The sequence below is a fragment of the Triticum aestivum genome, chromosome 4B (assembly GCF_018294505.1).
Source record: "Triticum aestivum cultivar Chinese Spring chromosome 4B, IWGSC CS RefSeq v2.1, whole genome shotgun sequence".
Classification (NCBI taxonomy): Eukaryota; Viridiplantae; Streptophyta; class Magnoliopsida; order Poales; family Poaceae; genus Triticum; species Triticum aestivum.
This window is the reverse complement of record NC_057804.1, coordinates 190,186,542-190,201,843: the sequence shown is the minus strand read 5'-3', so window position 1 is coordinate 190,201,843 and position 15,302 is coordinate 190,186,542.

The following is a 15,302-nucleotide window of genomic DNA, read 5'->3' as shown; positions in this document are numbered from 1 at the left end:
TTTTGACACCGACAGGTCCCTCTCCGTCTCTCTCTCTCTCTCTCTCTCTCTCTCTCTCTCTCTCTCTCTCTCTCTCTCTCTTTGTGTGTGTGTGGGGGGGGGGTCTTTCTAGTTCGCATGCACACTCCATGTATAGGAATCTCTCGCACACTATGTATGATTCTGTAGTCCAAGCTAACTATCTTGGGTGCACTCATCGTACACACACAATTTCTCTGGCTCGTTGCCCGTAACTCTCTCACGCACCACTCTGCTATCTCGGAGCTCTTCCGTCTCTATCTCAAACGCTCCATATCACTGGGTCACACATACACATGCATATCTCACTCACACTTGATAGACCCAGCTAAAACTCTCTCTCTCCCTCCCTCTCTCTCTCTCTCTCTCTCTCTCTCTCTCCCTCGTCCTCTCTCCATCTCACAGGCACACACACACAATCTCACGCCTATCCAAGATGATGGTCTCTCACTCAATTGTAGGCACACACAGTCCCCCCTATATGTATATGACTAGCTAATTTTTAGTCTCCATCGCAAACATGTGCATGGTCTATCTCGATTTCTCTCGGGGCATCTTTCTATCGCACACGCACCACGTCCCTTGATCTCCCACCCATATAGTACCCTCACGGTCTCGAGGGATCTCTCTATCACAAACACACCCTCTCTCCCTCCTCATGCATCCATCTTCTCCATGCGTCCCTCTCGACCTTTGTCCCTTGTTGGCCAGACCTCTATTGGAAAAGTGCTATAGGGGTGTATCTCTCCGTTGCAAACAATCACACACTAAATATCTTTGTGTATCTCCTCACCTCACTTTTCTATCTCGGAGATGCATGAGTGATATGTTTGCATAAGAAATGAACACACACACACTTTCTCTAATTTATCGTTTGTTGTCCATTTCTCTTTCACACACACACACACACTCTTTTTGCACACTCACCCATTCTCCTTCACACGCACTTGATCTATCTCGACTTAGGCCTCTCTTCGGTCCATAGCATATAGATTTATTGAAAAGTGAAACATCACAAAGTTTGACCATGTATGTAGATAAAAACATTTACATCTAGAACGACAAACATATATCATTAGGTTCATCATGAGATGTAGTTTCGTATGATGTATCTTTGGTATTCTAGATATAAATAATATTTGGGTAAACCTGGTCAAAGTTGCCAAAGTTCGACTTCTAAAAAATTTATATGCACCGCATTATCGAGCGGATGGAATATCTCTTTCCCCCTCTCAGCTATCTGACGCAGTACTCTGTCGTATCGGGGCTCCTCTATCTCTCTCAAACTTTATATCTCCCTGGTTCACACATACACATATCTCGCTCGCGCTACATAGACCCATCTAACACTCTCCGCCCTTGTTCTCTCTCTATGTGACACGCACCCCCCTAAGTGCCATAATCCCTCACTCCATCATAGGCGCATGCACTCGCTCCCCCCTAAGTATGACTATCTCTCACTAGCCATCAGGAACACATGTATTGTCTCCTTCCATCCATATGTCTATCTCGATATCTCTTGGGGTATCTTCTATCGCGCACACACCTTGTCGCTCGATCTCCCACCCATGTAGTCCCAAAATGATCTCTAGGGGATCTCTTTGTCACAAACATACACTCTCTCCACACCATGTCTACATTTTCTCCATACGTCTCTCTCGATCTATCTCCCTTATTTGTCAAACCTCTCTTGGCCACGTGCTAGGGGTCTTTCTCTCTCGGTTGCAAACAACCACACACTATATCCTCACCTTGCTTCTGCAGTCGAAGATGCATGTGTGATATGTTTGCATAAGACACACACACACACACACACTTTTTCTCTACTTTATCGTGTGTTGTCCATGTCTCTTTCACACATGCACACACACACTTTTTTCACTCACTTTCTATTTCACATACTCTCTCTCTCTCCAGTTAGGTACTCTCTCATGTCCATAAGCATATCGATGTCTTGAAAAGTCAAACCTCAGAAAAGTTTGACCAGGTATATGTGGAGAAAAACATTTACATCTGGAACGATCATTAGATTCATCACAACATGTACTTACTTCATACTGTCATGTATCTTTGGTATTGTAGATATAAGTGATTTCTTTATAAACTTGGTCAAAGTTTCAAAAGTTTGACTTTAAAAAAATATAGGCACTACATTATCGAACGAAGGGAGTAGCTCTTTCTCTCTCTACTATCTCTCACGGGCCTCCCATCTCACTCGAACTCTCTATACTGAGAGATTATACAGTCACTATGTCAGCGTATTGCTCTGTATATTGTTTAGTTGATGGGTCAACCAGTCCACATGCTGCCTTGTCAGCTTGTGTTCTCTATCTTCGTGTCCTAGCCCATGTGGCAGTGGGTGAAAATAAGTAAACTAGAGGCCCATCTGACACGTGGTGAAGTAAACAAATTTGAAATCACTCGGGGTAGCACCTCGCACGCTAGTAAATTGAGGGCACACTTCTTTCGCGTGAAGGACGCACTCACGCATACTTCACCACTGCGAGGCGTCATGCACAGAAGGACACACTCGCGCACACCCATCACATAATACGCACCAGCACACGTGTACACCAGCGTCGCCACCGGCTGAGATGGATGGCAAGGCAGCCAACAAGCGGAGGCGGCTCGAGCCAAAGCCGCATCGGGCGAGCCTGGACTTCATCAGCAGCCTCCCCGATGACATGCTGCCCGTCATCATCGGCCTTCTCCCCACCAAATCTTCCATGCGAACCACCCTGCTCTCCCGGCGGTGGCACCCCCTCTCTAGTGCCGCGTCCCCCTCAAACTCCCAGTTGACAGTTGCCACTGCGATGGGGATTACAAACGCATGGCCGCAGTTTCCAAGATCCTTTCATCACACCCTAGGCTAGCCAGACGCCTTGACATCCGCATGTTCAGTACCAACTGCAAGGTCCAAGCCCAGTTCGACGAGTGGTTCTTATCCCCCGCCCTAGATCATCTCGAGGAACTCAGGTTTCAAGCTGGACGATGTCGCTCTCTGCCGCTGAGGGAGTCCTGGATTAAGGGATCCTCGGGCGTCTGGCCTATTGACATGGGCCGGATTGATGGGTTGTGAAGATACAAGACCGAAGACTCTCACCTGTGTCCGGATGGGACTCTCCTTGGTGTGGAAGGCAAGCTTGGCATCCGGATATGAAGATTCCTTTCTCTGTAACCGACTTTGTATAACCCTAGTCCCCTCTGGTGTCTATATAAACCGGAGAGTTTAGTCCGTAGAGGCAATCATAATCATATAGGCTAGACTTCTAGGGTTTTAGCCATTACGATCTCGTGGTATATCAACTCTTGGAATACTCATATTCATCAAAATCAATCAAGCAGGAAGTAGGGTATTACCTCCATAGAGAGGTCCCGAACCTGGGTAAACATCATGTCCCCCGCCTCCTGTTACCATCGACCTTAGATGCACAGTTCGGGACCCCCTACCTGAGATCCGCCGGTTTTGACACCGACATTGGTGCTTTCATTGAGATTTCTGTTGTGACATTGGAGATAGGATCGATGGCTCGCCTTGTTACCAAGGACAATATCACCTCCGGAGGAGCCCTTGCCTCAGCCCAAACCCTCTGGCTGGGCGGCTTTACCATGACCGCCCGTTCGGCCGTTGGGCCAACGATGACTTCTCGGGTCATCGAAAATCGCCTCCGTGTTGACTCCAAATACTCCAAACAGATGAATCCGATGGAGTTGTCGTCTTTAAAAGAACTCCAGGATCGCATCACCGCCTTGGGGGTCGCTACAGACTACGATCGGATTGGGCTTAAACCCGATCAGAGAGAAATCAATTCTTCGGAGATAACCCATCAGATAGCGGTAGTGGAGGAGCAATACCACAACTCTTCCTCTATATTGAGGATGATCTATGTTTGGATTTCCGAACTCGAAGAACCAGATACCTATCTGTGGAAAGACGTGCCCTGTACTCCGAACCTAGAGTCAGACGGTGGACCTGAAAAATTGGTTGATATCCCAGAGCCCGAATTGTTAAGCTCAGAAGTTTCTCAAACTCCAGATCCGAAATTGGGTCAGGGTTCGGACTTAAATCCACCCACCCACCCAGATACACACGATCTTATGCACATACACAACGGTCTCAAGAAACGGTCCATCACTTTTGGGCCAGATTCCTCCTTGTCAAAGACAAGATCAAAGACTACCGCGATGAAGACGCGATCTCATTATTCTGCAACAATTGCACGGACGAGGGAATCGTCAGTGCCATTAACCGCCGTTATGTATTACACTTCGCTGACTTGGCAACATTAGTACAAATGTACTCCGTAATTTAAAGCGCCTGGAAAACTCAGGCAGCTTCTTGGGAGCCACCAGTTTCCACTCAACCCCTTGTCCGGGCAAAAAGGATGCACCCTCGTCGGTCGCCCGATCCAATAGTAAAGAAATCGAAGCCCATTACAGAGCGCAGAACCGTTCTGGCGAGATGGCTCGATAGGCCATGCAAAATACACACAACGCCGGATACCATACCAACCCACAACCTTAGAGCATGTTGGATACTCCGGCAAGTGGCCAAGAGCGGCGAGGATCTCCTCACCAAAAATACCACATGGCAACACCCCACGGAAGACGACGAACTCAAAGTATTAACGGCCTTCGAGACTTTCGCCTCAAACAATAGGCGCAAAAGGGCACTACGCGGCCTTGCTGATGTCTGCCAAGTTGCAGCAATAGACCCCTGGAATGACACAGCCATAACTTACAATGCCAGCGATGAACCACAATTCAGGATAGTTCGGGCACCAGCTGCCTTGGTCCTTAGTCCGACCGTGACGGCTTTCGGCTTACCAAATTGCTCATGGACGGCGGCAGTGGACTAAACCTCATTTACGAGGAGACTCTCAACAAAATAGAAATAGACAGGAGCCGCATTGAGCAAAGTAGCTCGACCTTCGAGGAATCATTCCTAGTCAGGTGGCATGATGCGTGGGAAAAATCACACTCGATGTGGTATTCGGCACGCCAGAGAATTATTGGTCCTAAGAGATAACCTGTCAAGTGGCCCATTTCAACAGTGAATATCACGCCTTAGTAGGGCAAGATGCATTTGCATGCTTCCAAGCTATACCCCATTACGGGTACATGAAGCTCAAGATGCCCGGGCCCAATGGTATTATCACTCTTGCCAGTGATCTAGACATAGCACTCCGCCCCGAAAACAAAACCGCAGCCCTGGCCCTCGAGGCATTGTCTGAAGCCCTCGCGGTCGAAGAGTTAACTGCATTACGCTCCACGATGGATAGGGACAACGTGATCCTAGACAAGCGACCCAAATCCACCCCCTTTAAACCAGCAGACGAAATAGTCAAATTCCAAGTCCACCGACGGACCCCAAGAAGACAACATCCATTGGGGCACAGCTGGACCCAACGGTTGACGCGGCACTGCGAGCGTTCCTACGCGAAAACTGGGACATATTCGCCTGGCACCCTTCTGATATGCTAGGGATCCCATGAAGGCTAGCCAAACACAGCCTCAATATATTGAAGGGATACAAGCCGGTCAAGCAAACACTACGACGCTTTTCAGAACCCAAACGACAAGCTATGGGGGAGGAGCCAGCCAAGTTACTCGAGGCCGGATTCATTAGAGAAATAAAACACCCGGACTGGCTAGCAAACCTGGTGATGGTACCAAAGAAGGATAAATCCCGGCGCCTATGTGTCAACTTCAAAGACCTCAACAAGGCTTGCCCTAAGGATCCCTTCCCTATCCCCCGCATCGATCAGATTATCGATGCTACTGCCGGACACAACTCACTGTGTTTCCTCGGCGCATACTCCGGATACCATCAAATCAAGATGAAGGAGTCCGATCAACCCGCAACGGCATTTATTACCCCATACGAGCCTTTCTGCTTCAACACTAAGCCCTTTGGGCTCAAAACCGCCAGCGCCACCTACCAATGCATGATTCAAACATGTCTGGAGAAACAAATCGGCAAGACAGTTGAAGCATATGTGGATGACGTAGTCATCAAAACTAGCTATGTCGAGTCATTAATAGATGATCGGCGTCTCACATTCGACAACCTCCACACATATGACATCAAGCTCAATCCCGAAAAGTGCGTTTTCGGCGTTCTCGCTGGAAAACTACTGGGATTCATCGTTTCCAATAGAGGAATTGAGGCGAACCCAACCAAAATCCAAGCTTTGTCGCAGTTGGCAATGCCAATAGACCTTAAACAAGTCCAAAAACTAGTTAGATGTGTGACAGCTTTAAGCCGCTTTATCTCCAGACTAGGAGAAAAAGCATTGCCACTTTATCGCCTTTTCCGACGCACCGATCACTTCGAGTGGACGGACGCGACAACGGCCGAACTGGAAGAAATAAGGCTCTTTTAGCGAGCAACCCAGTCTTGGCCGCACCAAATGTCGGTGAACCCATGTTATTATATATATCGGCAACACACCAAGTCGTGAGTGTGGTGCTCGTCGTGGAACGAGAAGAGGACGAACACAAATTCCCGCTTCAGAAGCAGGTATACTACGTATCCACTGTCCTCACACCATGCAAATCCTAGTACCGTCATTACCAAACAATAGCATACGCGGTCTTCATGGCATCCCGGAAGCTACGACACGACTTGCAAGAGTGCTCAATCATGGTGGCTTCCAAAGTACCACTCAATGACGTAATAAACAACCGTGTGCCATGGGACAGATTGCCAAGTGGGCCATTGAGCTCCTCCCATTCGACATAACATACAAACCGTGCCGGGCCATTAAATCCCAAGTACTCGCCGACTTCGTCGCCGAATGGACGGAGGCCGAACTCCCTAAAGAATACGACACATATTCCAACTGGGTCATGCACTTCGATGGCTCCAAAATGCTGGCGGCTTAGGATTGGGCGTTGTCCTAACATCCCCCACTAGAGATACAGTTCAGTACGTACTCCAAATATTATACACAGATTCCAACAACGCAGACGAATACGAGGCCTTATTGCATGGTCTTCGGATGGCTGTCTCCATGGGAATACAACATCTGGAAGTGCGCGGGGATTCAAACCTCGCAATATCTCAAATAAACAGAGATTTCGATGCCAAAGATCCAAAAATGGCCGCTTACCGTAACGTCGTTCTCAAAATGTCGGTTTGGTTCGAGGGGCTCGAGTTTCATCATGTGGATCGAGAAAGTAATCAAGCGGCGGATGTCCTTCCCTGCATTGGCACTCTAGGCGTTCTGGGAACAGGGGTCCCCAGACTTGCCTGCATGCGGCCTGCTGCGTGGCTCAACCAGTGGCCTAGTGCGGCCCGTCTTCATCAACCAAACACTCAAACCCTCGCGAGGGGCCAATCCTCGCAGGGCGGATGACGCAAGGCCTCCTTAGGAGTGGCCTCACCAGGCAGGCTCGCGAGGAGGCGGGGAGATCAAGGCAAGGGATACCTCGCGAGGTTCCCGTGACACAAGCCATGACGACCGAGGCCAGGCGGGTGCCAGCCCGCACAGTGTCCTCGTTTCCTCTTTACTGCTAAGGGGGCAAGCGCAGGTGCGGAGTACCAAGGCATCAGGCAAAGGTTTCCATATCGGTGCAACAAGACCAAGACTAGCAGGACGACAGGATGGAGGTCACCGTGGAGCCCAAGACGGCGTCACCACCAGCGCCTTTGGCAGGCGAAGACCACCTTTAGTCAGGATAGCTTGTACTAGCTGTCCCCTTTCAAAATGGGTTTTGTTGAATCCCTTCTCGCTCAATATTTGGGAAGAGAACCAGGGCCTCTATAAATTGGGCTAGCCACCACAGTAGAAGGGACGGGTCAAATCCTTCCGAAGCAGAACACCACACCAGCTCAAGAACACACCTGTTCTTCCCTTGTACTGTTCATCATCAGCCGAAGAGGCAATCCACCACCACACATAGGAGTAGGGTATTACACCACAATGGTGGTCCGAACCTGTATAAATCTCGTGTCTCTTGTGTTGTGAGTTCATCGATCTAGCTTAGGGATCGCGGCGAGGCTGAGAGCGAGATTCGGTAGGGGGAAATATTCATGCACACCCCAGTGTTCAAACTTTAAGGGTTTTGCCGGAACCCGATATCCGACATTTGGCACGCCAGGTAGGGGTGCACCAGAGTCTTCCTTCTGCCAATCTGCGTCCCGTCGCCTCGTCGCATCCATGTCTGGTGATCCTATGACCAACACCGACTACTGGGCGGCCTAGACAGCCCGTGCCACGCTGCCTGCCCAAGAAGACCTCAACCCCACGCCTTAGGCAGCTCGCGCACCACAGAACGCTGCAGGGTAAGGGCGGCGTGGTCTCGCGCTGCCCGCCCTTACTCCGCGGTAGGTGCGGGCAGCTGCAAGGGCCTCAATCCACGCCGCGGCCATGACGCCGCACACCCGACGGGAGCAAGCAAACATGCGAGCCGCACTCACCGTGCCTCGGGAGCTGCTGCGATGCAGGTTGATGGAGAGCGGTCGGGATGCGTTACTGGAGCGCGTTGCCGAGCTCCTGGATGCCACGGCCTCAGGGGCACTGCCCTTCTGCTTCCAGCTTCCACCCCGGGCCCCGGTCGGATCACGCGATAGGCCTCTATGCGCCCGCGTGCCCCCAAGCACGCCCCAAGGCTTCGTCGAAACCAGCGCAACCATCGGCGCCGGACGCCAGGCTGCACCAGCACGACCTCCGACGAGCGAGGGCATGTGCATAGCCGCCTACGGCCCAGGCGGGCCACGGCCCTACCATCCTCAAGGCGGCGCGCTAGGTCAGGCAACCTGGAGCGTGGGGCACTACGGCAAAGTCTTTGAGGCAGCGACCTCGGATGCTTAAGTGCCCCGCATGGTGGATCGGGAGTACGCACTGGAAGACGACTCTGGCTTGTTCCTCGGGCCAGGCTGGGAGGAAGAGACACCAGAAGCCGAGCCTCTTCAGGAGCCTCAAGGAAGCCTCACCAATCGCGCTAGCAGCGGCAGCTACCGGGTACCGCTAATTCCTCAGGAGCAAGCTTATGCTAACCATGGGTCACAGGAGGTTCAGGTCAAAGCAGCGGACGGCGGCCCTAGCTCGGTAGCCTCTCTTCCCCCAAGAGGAGTGCACTGGGGTTGCAGGAGAGGGGCCGGGAGCCAGGCCTCTCCCCACTGCGCGCGGAGCAAGGCATCCCCCGGAGGTAGTGAAAGTGGAACTATCCCTGGGTGGTTTTGGTAATTCCTAACAACATATAGCTCATTGATCTAATGCTATTTCAAGATAAATATTTCAGGAAAGCTCAATGATTGGCATGGCATGGATGAGAAAAGTGGATCCCTCAAAATGCTAAGGACAAAAGGATTGGCTCAAGCTCAAAGCACAAGACTCTACATTTTTTATTTTAGTGATCCAAGATCACAGTGAGTCTATAGGAAAAGCCAATACTATCAAGGAGAGATGAGGTGTTGCTTAATGAGTTTCTTGCTCAAAATGCTTAGTGATATGCTCCAAAACCCTCAACTACTTTCTCACATCCACATATGACCCAAACCAAAAGTCAAACTCGTCCCCACCGAAACCATCTATCCGGCGCCACCGAGTTCAGATGTCATAGCCACTGCCACAAACCCTAGTCTTTTCGGTCTCACCGATAGGGATCTCTCTATTTCCCTTCATAATGTTTTGGTCAAACCGAGATGAGCGGTCAGTCCCACAGAGATTGCAAGGCAAACTCACTGTTTCCCTTTCGTAACGTTTCAGTCTAACCGAGATGAGCGAATCGGTCCCACCGAGTTTGCCTGACCAACCCTCTGTGTGTCCATTACCAAAATCGGTCTCACCGAGTTTGTGTAATCGGTCTCACCGAGATTACGTTATGGCCTAACCGTAACCATATCGGTCCCACTAAGATGACATGTCGGTCCCACCGAAAACCCCAACGGTCACATTGTTTACTAAATCGGTCTGACCGAGTTTCACTATTCGGTCCCACCGAGTTTGGTAAGTTGTGTGTAATGGTTAGATTTTGTGTGGAGGCTATATATACCCCTCCACCCACTCTTCATTCGTGGAGAGAGCCATCAGAACATGCCTACACTTCCAACATACATTTTCTGAGAGAGAACCACCTACACTTGTGTTGAGTCAAGATCTTCCATTCCTACCACATAAATCTTGATCTCTAGCCTTCCCAAGTTGCTTTCCACTCAAATCTTCTTTCCACCAAATCCAAATCCTATGAGAGAGAGTTGAGTGTTGGGGAGACTATCATTTGAAGCACAAGAGCAAGGAGTTCATCATCAACACACCATTTGTTACTTCTTGGAGAGTGGTGTATCCTAGATTGGCTTGGTGTCACTTGGGAGCCTCCGACAAGATTGTGGAGTTGAACCAAGGAGTTTGTAAGGGCAAGGAGATCGCCTACTTCATGAAGATCTACCCTAGTGAGGCAAGTCCTTCGTGGGCAACAACCATGGTGGGATAGACAAGGTTGCTTCTTCGTGGACCCTTCATGGGTGGAGCCCTCCGTGGACCACATTGCTGTTGAGGATGAGGCCACTTCTAAGAAGAAGGTGCTGAAAAAGGAGTATGGCACAGCTGCAACCACAAAGCCAGGCATGAACAGAAAGGCACCTCCCTAGAGAGTGCCCACTTCCAAACCTAGGAAGGTTGCCACTGGTGAAACCATGAAGTTCACCATTGAGTCTAATGAAGAAGCTGCTGGCCAAGATAAGAAGAAGAAGAGAGTGAGAAGTACTACTGCCAAAGTCCTTGGCAAGCCCTCTATGAGGAGAGATTCTGATGAGGAAGAAGAAGAGGAAGAGGATGTTGCACTAGCTCCTAAAGCTTCGAAGCTAATAGGAGATGCAATCAAGTCAGGGGCTGCTCCATCTAAGCCCAAAGCTGCTCCCAAGGCTGTTGCACCAGCACCAAAGCCTAAACCCAAGAGGAACACCAGAAGTATACCTGCATCTGAGAAGAACAAGGCCCCAGTGCCTGAAGCTGCTGAAGAAGAAGATGATTCACTTGTTCTGAGAAAGTTGAAGACCAAGATTCCTGCTCACAACGATGCTCATCCAGTTGCTGAAGACATGCATATCCGAAAGGATGCTGGACTGAGATTGTGGAGACAGTCAGATCCTTATGCTGTGAGGAGAAGGACAGCAGTTGACTACAGATTCCACACAAAGGAGCAACAGGACTTTTATGAAACAATTTTGCTTGACAAGAAGCCCATTGTGTGTGACATGAGATGGATCAACTGGGAATAAATCAAGAAGAATGAAGCTCACTATCCAGGAGTGTATGACAGCTTCAAGTCTTGTGGAGTTGATGACTTTGTTGCCCAGAAGCTCACCAAGTGGAATGATGAGCTCATCATGCATTTTTACTCCACATCTCACTTCTACCCAGACAGGAGGATTGTCTGGATGTCTGAAGGTACTAGGTACCAATCCACAGTTGAAGAATGGGCTGAGTTGATCAATGCCCCAAAGGAATCTGAAGATGATTTGGATGTATATGCAGAGAAGAAGAAAGACCACAACTCTATGGCTCACATGTACAGAGAGATAACAGAAAAAGCTTTGGAAACTCACAAGCTTGGATCTGTACACTACTTGTTGTCTGGTCTGCCTACAATCAACTGGATACTTAGGCACACACTGCTTCCCAAGTCAGGAGATAACAAGATGATCAGAGGTCATGCTATCAACTTGCTGCACTTGTTTGATATACCTAAGAAATTCAAAGTCATGAGCCTTATTGTGGAAACAATCAAGAGAACAACAACTGATCAGAAGAGGAGTTGTGGGTATGCTCCACACATTCAGGAGCTCATCAACTCAAAGATGGGAACATGCACATATCTTTTGGATAAGGAGCATCTACCTCTATACCCTGAATTTGAACATAACACTGTTGAGATGAATGAGGAGGAACCATCATCTGTGCAAGCACATGAAAAGAGAGAGAAAGCAAGGGCAGAGAAAGCTGCAAAGATGCCAACTACTGAAGAGGCATCTGAAGTGTTTCTGAAGAGCAAGCAAGACCGGCTTGGCTACTTGATTGCCTCCACCTTGAGGATTGAGAAGGGCTTGGCCACCCTGACTCAAAACCAGGAGAGTTTGGAGAGAATTATAGAGCACAAGGTTTATGCACTTGAGGTAAAGGTCATAGAAAACCAAACTACAGTTGAGCAACTTCAGGAGGATGTGGAGGAGAAGAAGGGCAAGTCTACCACATATGCAATTGCTAGAGTGCCCAGAGGTCAGAGATCTGCTGCAGTGCCTGTTCCAGACACCAGAGCTACGTCTTCTGCACCAGCTGCCACAACCTCAGTGCCTCCAGCTCCAGCACCCACTCCACCAGCTCCAGCTACATCAACTGATGCTTTCGTACTTGGAGTCATCTCTACACCACCTCATGAAGACCAAGCCTGAGAGTTGATTAGCACTATGCAATTTTGAACTTTTTGGTAACTTATTTCCAAAGGGGGAGAAAAATGTATAGATCATAGGCTTAGAGAGATAATGTTGCTTTTGATCTCTCCTGATTTTGGTGGTTGAACTTCTTTAGTTCTTTGTTAGCTTGATACATTATGCCTTTTGTGAGATACTTGGATAATCATGTGTTTGATCATATGCTACCTTAATGCTTGTTGGATGACATTATCTTTTATATCCTTATATGATCATTCACTTTGCTTGGTGATGAGTGCATGTGTTTAAGTATAATCATTTTGATCACTCCACCAAGATGTATGTGACATGGAAGAGTGACCCATGATCCTAACTCATTGTGCATTTGCAGTCCAAAGCAAATTTTAGTGCACAACTTTAGGGGGAGCTCTTGCTTATCACATACTTCTCAAAGCGATGATGTTTTTCAATCTTATTATCATTTGTTGAAGCTTTGATCTATATGTTGTCATCAATTACGAAAAAGGGGGAGATTGAAAGTGCAACTATCACTGGGTGGTTTTGGTAACTCCTAACAACATATAGCTCATTGAGCTAATGCTATTTCAAGATAAATATTTCAGGAAAGCTCAATGATTGGCATGGCATGGATGAGAAAAGTGGATCCCTCAAAATGCTAAGGACAAAAGGATTGGTTCAAGATCAAAGCACAAGACTCTACATTTTCTATTTTAGTGATCCAAGATCACATTGAGTCTATAGGAAAAGCCAATACTATCAAGGAGAGATGAGGTGTTGCTTAATGAGTTTCTTCCTCAAAATGCTTAGTGATATGCTCGAAAGCCCTCAACTACTTTCTCACATCCACATATGACCGAAACCAAAATTCAAACTCGGTCCCACCGAAACCATCTATCCGGCGCCACCGAGTTTAGATGTCATAGCCACTGCCACAAACCCTAGTCTTTTTAGTCTCACCTATAGGGATCTCGGTCTCACCGAGATGGGATTGCAATCTCTATGTTTCCCTTCATAACATTTTGGTCAAACCGAGATGAGCGATCGGTCCCACCGAGATTGCAATGCAAACTCACTGTTTCCCTTTCGTAACGTTTCAGTCTAACCGAGATGAGCGAATCGGTCCCACCGAGTTTGCCTGACCCACCCTCTGTGTGTCCATTACCAAAATTGGTCTCACCGAGTTTGTGTAATCGGTATCACCGAGATTACGTTATGCCCTAACCCTAACCATATCGATCCCACTGAGATGACATGTCGGTCCCACCGAAAACCCTAACGGTCACATTGTTTAATAAATCGGTCCGACCGAGTTTCACTACTCGGTCCCACCGAGTTTGGTAAGTTGTGTGTAACGGTTAGATTTTGTGTGGAGGCTATATATACCCCTCCACCCACTCTTCATTCGTGGAGAGAGCCATCAGAACATGCCTACACTTCCAACATACATTTTCTGAGAGAGAACCACCTACACTTGTGTTGAGGTCAAGATATTCCATTCCTACCACATAAATCTTGATCTCTAGCCTTCCCCAAGTTGCTTTCCACTCAAATCTTCTTTCCACCAAATCCAAATCCTATGAGAGAGAGTTGAGTGTTGGGGAGACTATCATTTGAAGCACAAGAGCAAGGAGTTCATCATCAACACACCATTTGTTACTTCTTGGTGAGAGGCGTCTCCTAGATTGGCTAGGTTTCACTTGGGAGCCTCCGACAAGATTGTGGAGTTGAACCAAGGAGTGTGTAAGGGCAAGGAGATCACCTACTTCGTGAAGATCTATCCTAGTGAGGCAAGTCCTTCGTGGGTGACGGACATGGTGGGGTAGACAAGGTTGCTTCTTCGTGGGTGGAGCCCTCCATGGACTCGCGCAACCGTTACCCTTCATGGGTTGAAGTCTCCATCAACGTGGATGTACGATAGCACCACCTATCGGAACCATGGCTAAAAGATCTCCATGTCAACATTGTGTTTACTCCCTCAAACTCCTCCATTTACCTTCATATGCAATTGTTTTACATTTCGCCGCTATACTCTTACAATTGCATGTGTAGGTTGATTGCTTGACTTGTGCTAATTTGTTAAAATCTGCCAAGAACTAAAATTGGGAAAAGGCTACATTTTTATTTGCTCAAGTAGTCTAATCCCCCCTTCTAGACGTACTTTCGATCCTATAGGTAGGCCCTCTGCCAGGGAGGTGCTGCAAAGCCTACCCCCGGCAGAGGACCCGTGGTCGCCGAGGGCGCCGCTGGCGTCCCCTTTACCCCTTTGGCATCGTCCTGGTCTCCGGTCGCCGCCAATGGTGGTCGAGGGTGCCGCAAGGCGGGGCCCTCGTCTGGCGATATGAAGCAAGGCCCGGTGCCTGTGAAGAAGGCCCAGTGCCTATGAAGCTCGCCGCCCATGACACTCTCACATAATAATGAGTGGGGCTGTACACGCCCCGGAGTCTCCAGAGTGCCACCCTTGGGCCTCGGGGGATCCCTCCCACGCCCAGTGGCAGCACTTAGCTCCGCGCTGGTGAGAAGACGTTAAAGACTAGACTAGGGGCCGGACGCGGCCTTTTTCTTTTTGCCTCCCTTTCTGTGGTCGAGCTTCCTTGCCTCAGATTTAAGTTGAAGTTGAGTTTGCATTTGTTTGTGTGTGTGTGGGAGGGGTGCCTTTTCTCGTTCATGCGATTTCTTGTGTTTTGGTTTCTGCCTTAATTTGGAGTTCGCACTAGGTGCCTTCCCCTCACGAGCCCCTCGCGGGCGGGGCTGGGCGAAGCGCACATACACTATGCGCATGCCCTACTACGGCCGGTACTTGCTCTCGCGAGGCCCTCTCGACCGGGTCAGCAGGTCCCTCAGGGGATCCCCGGAAGCTCACGACCTCACGAGTCGGTCGAGGACTTGT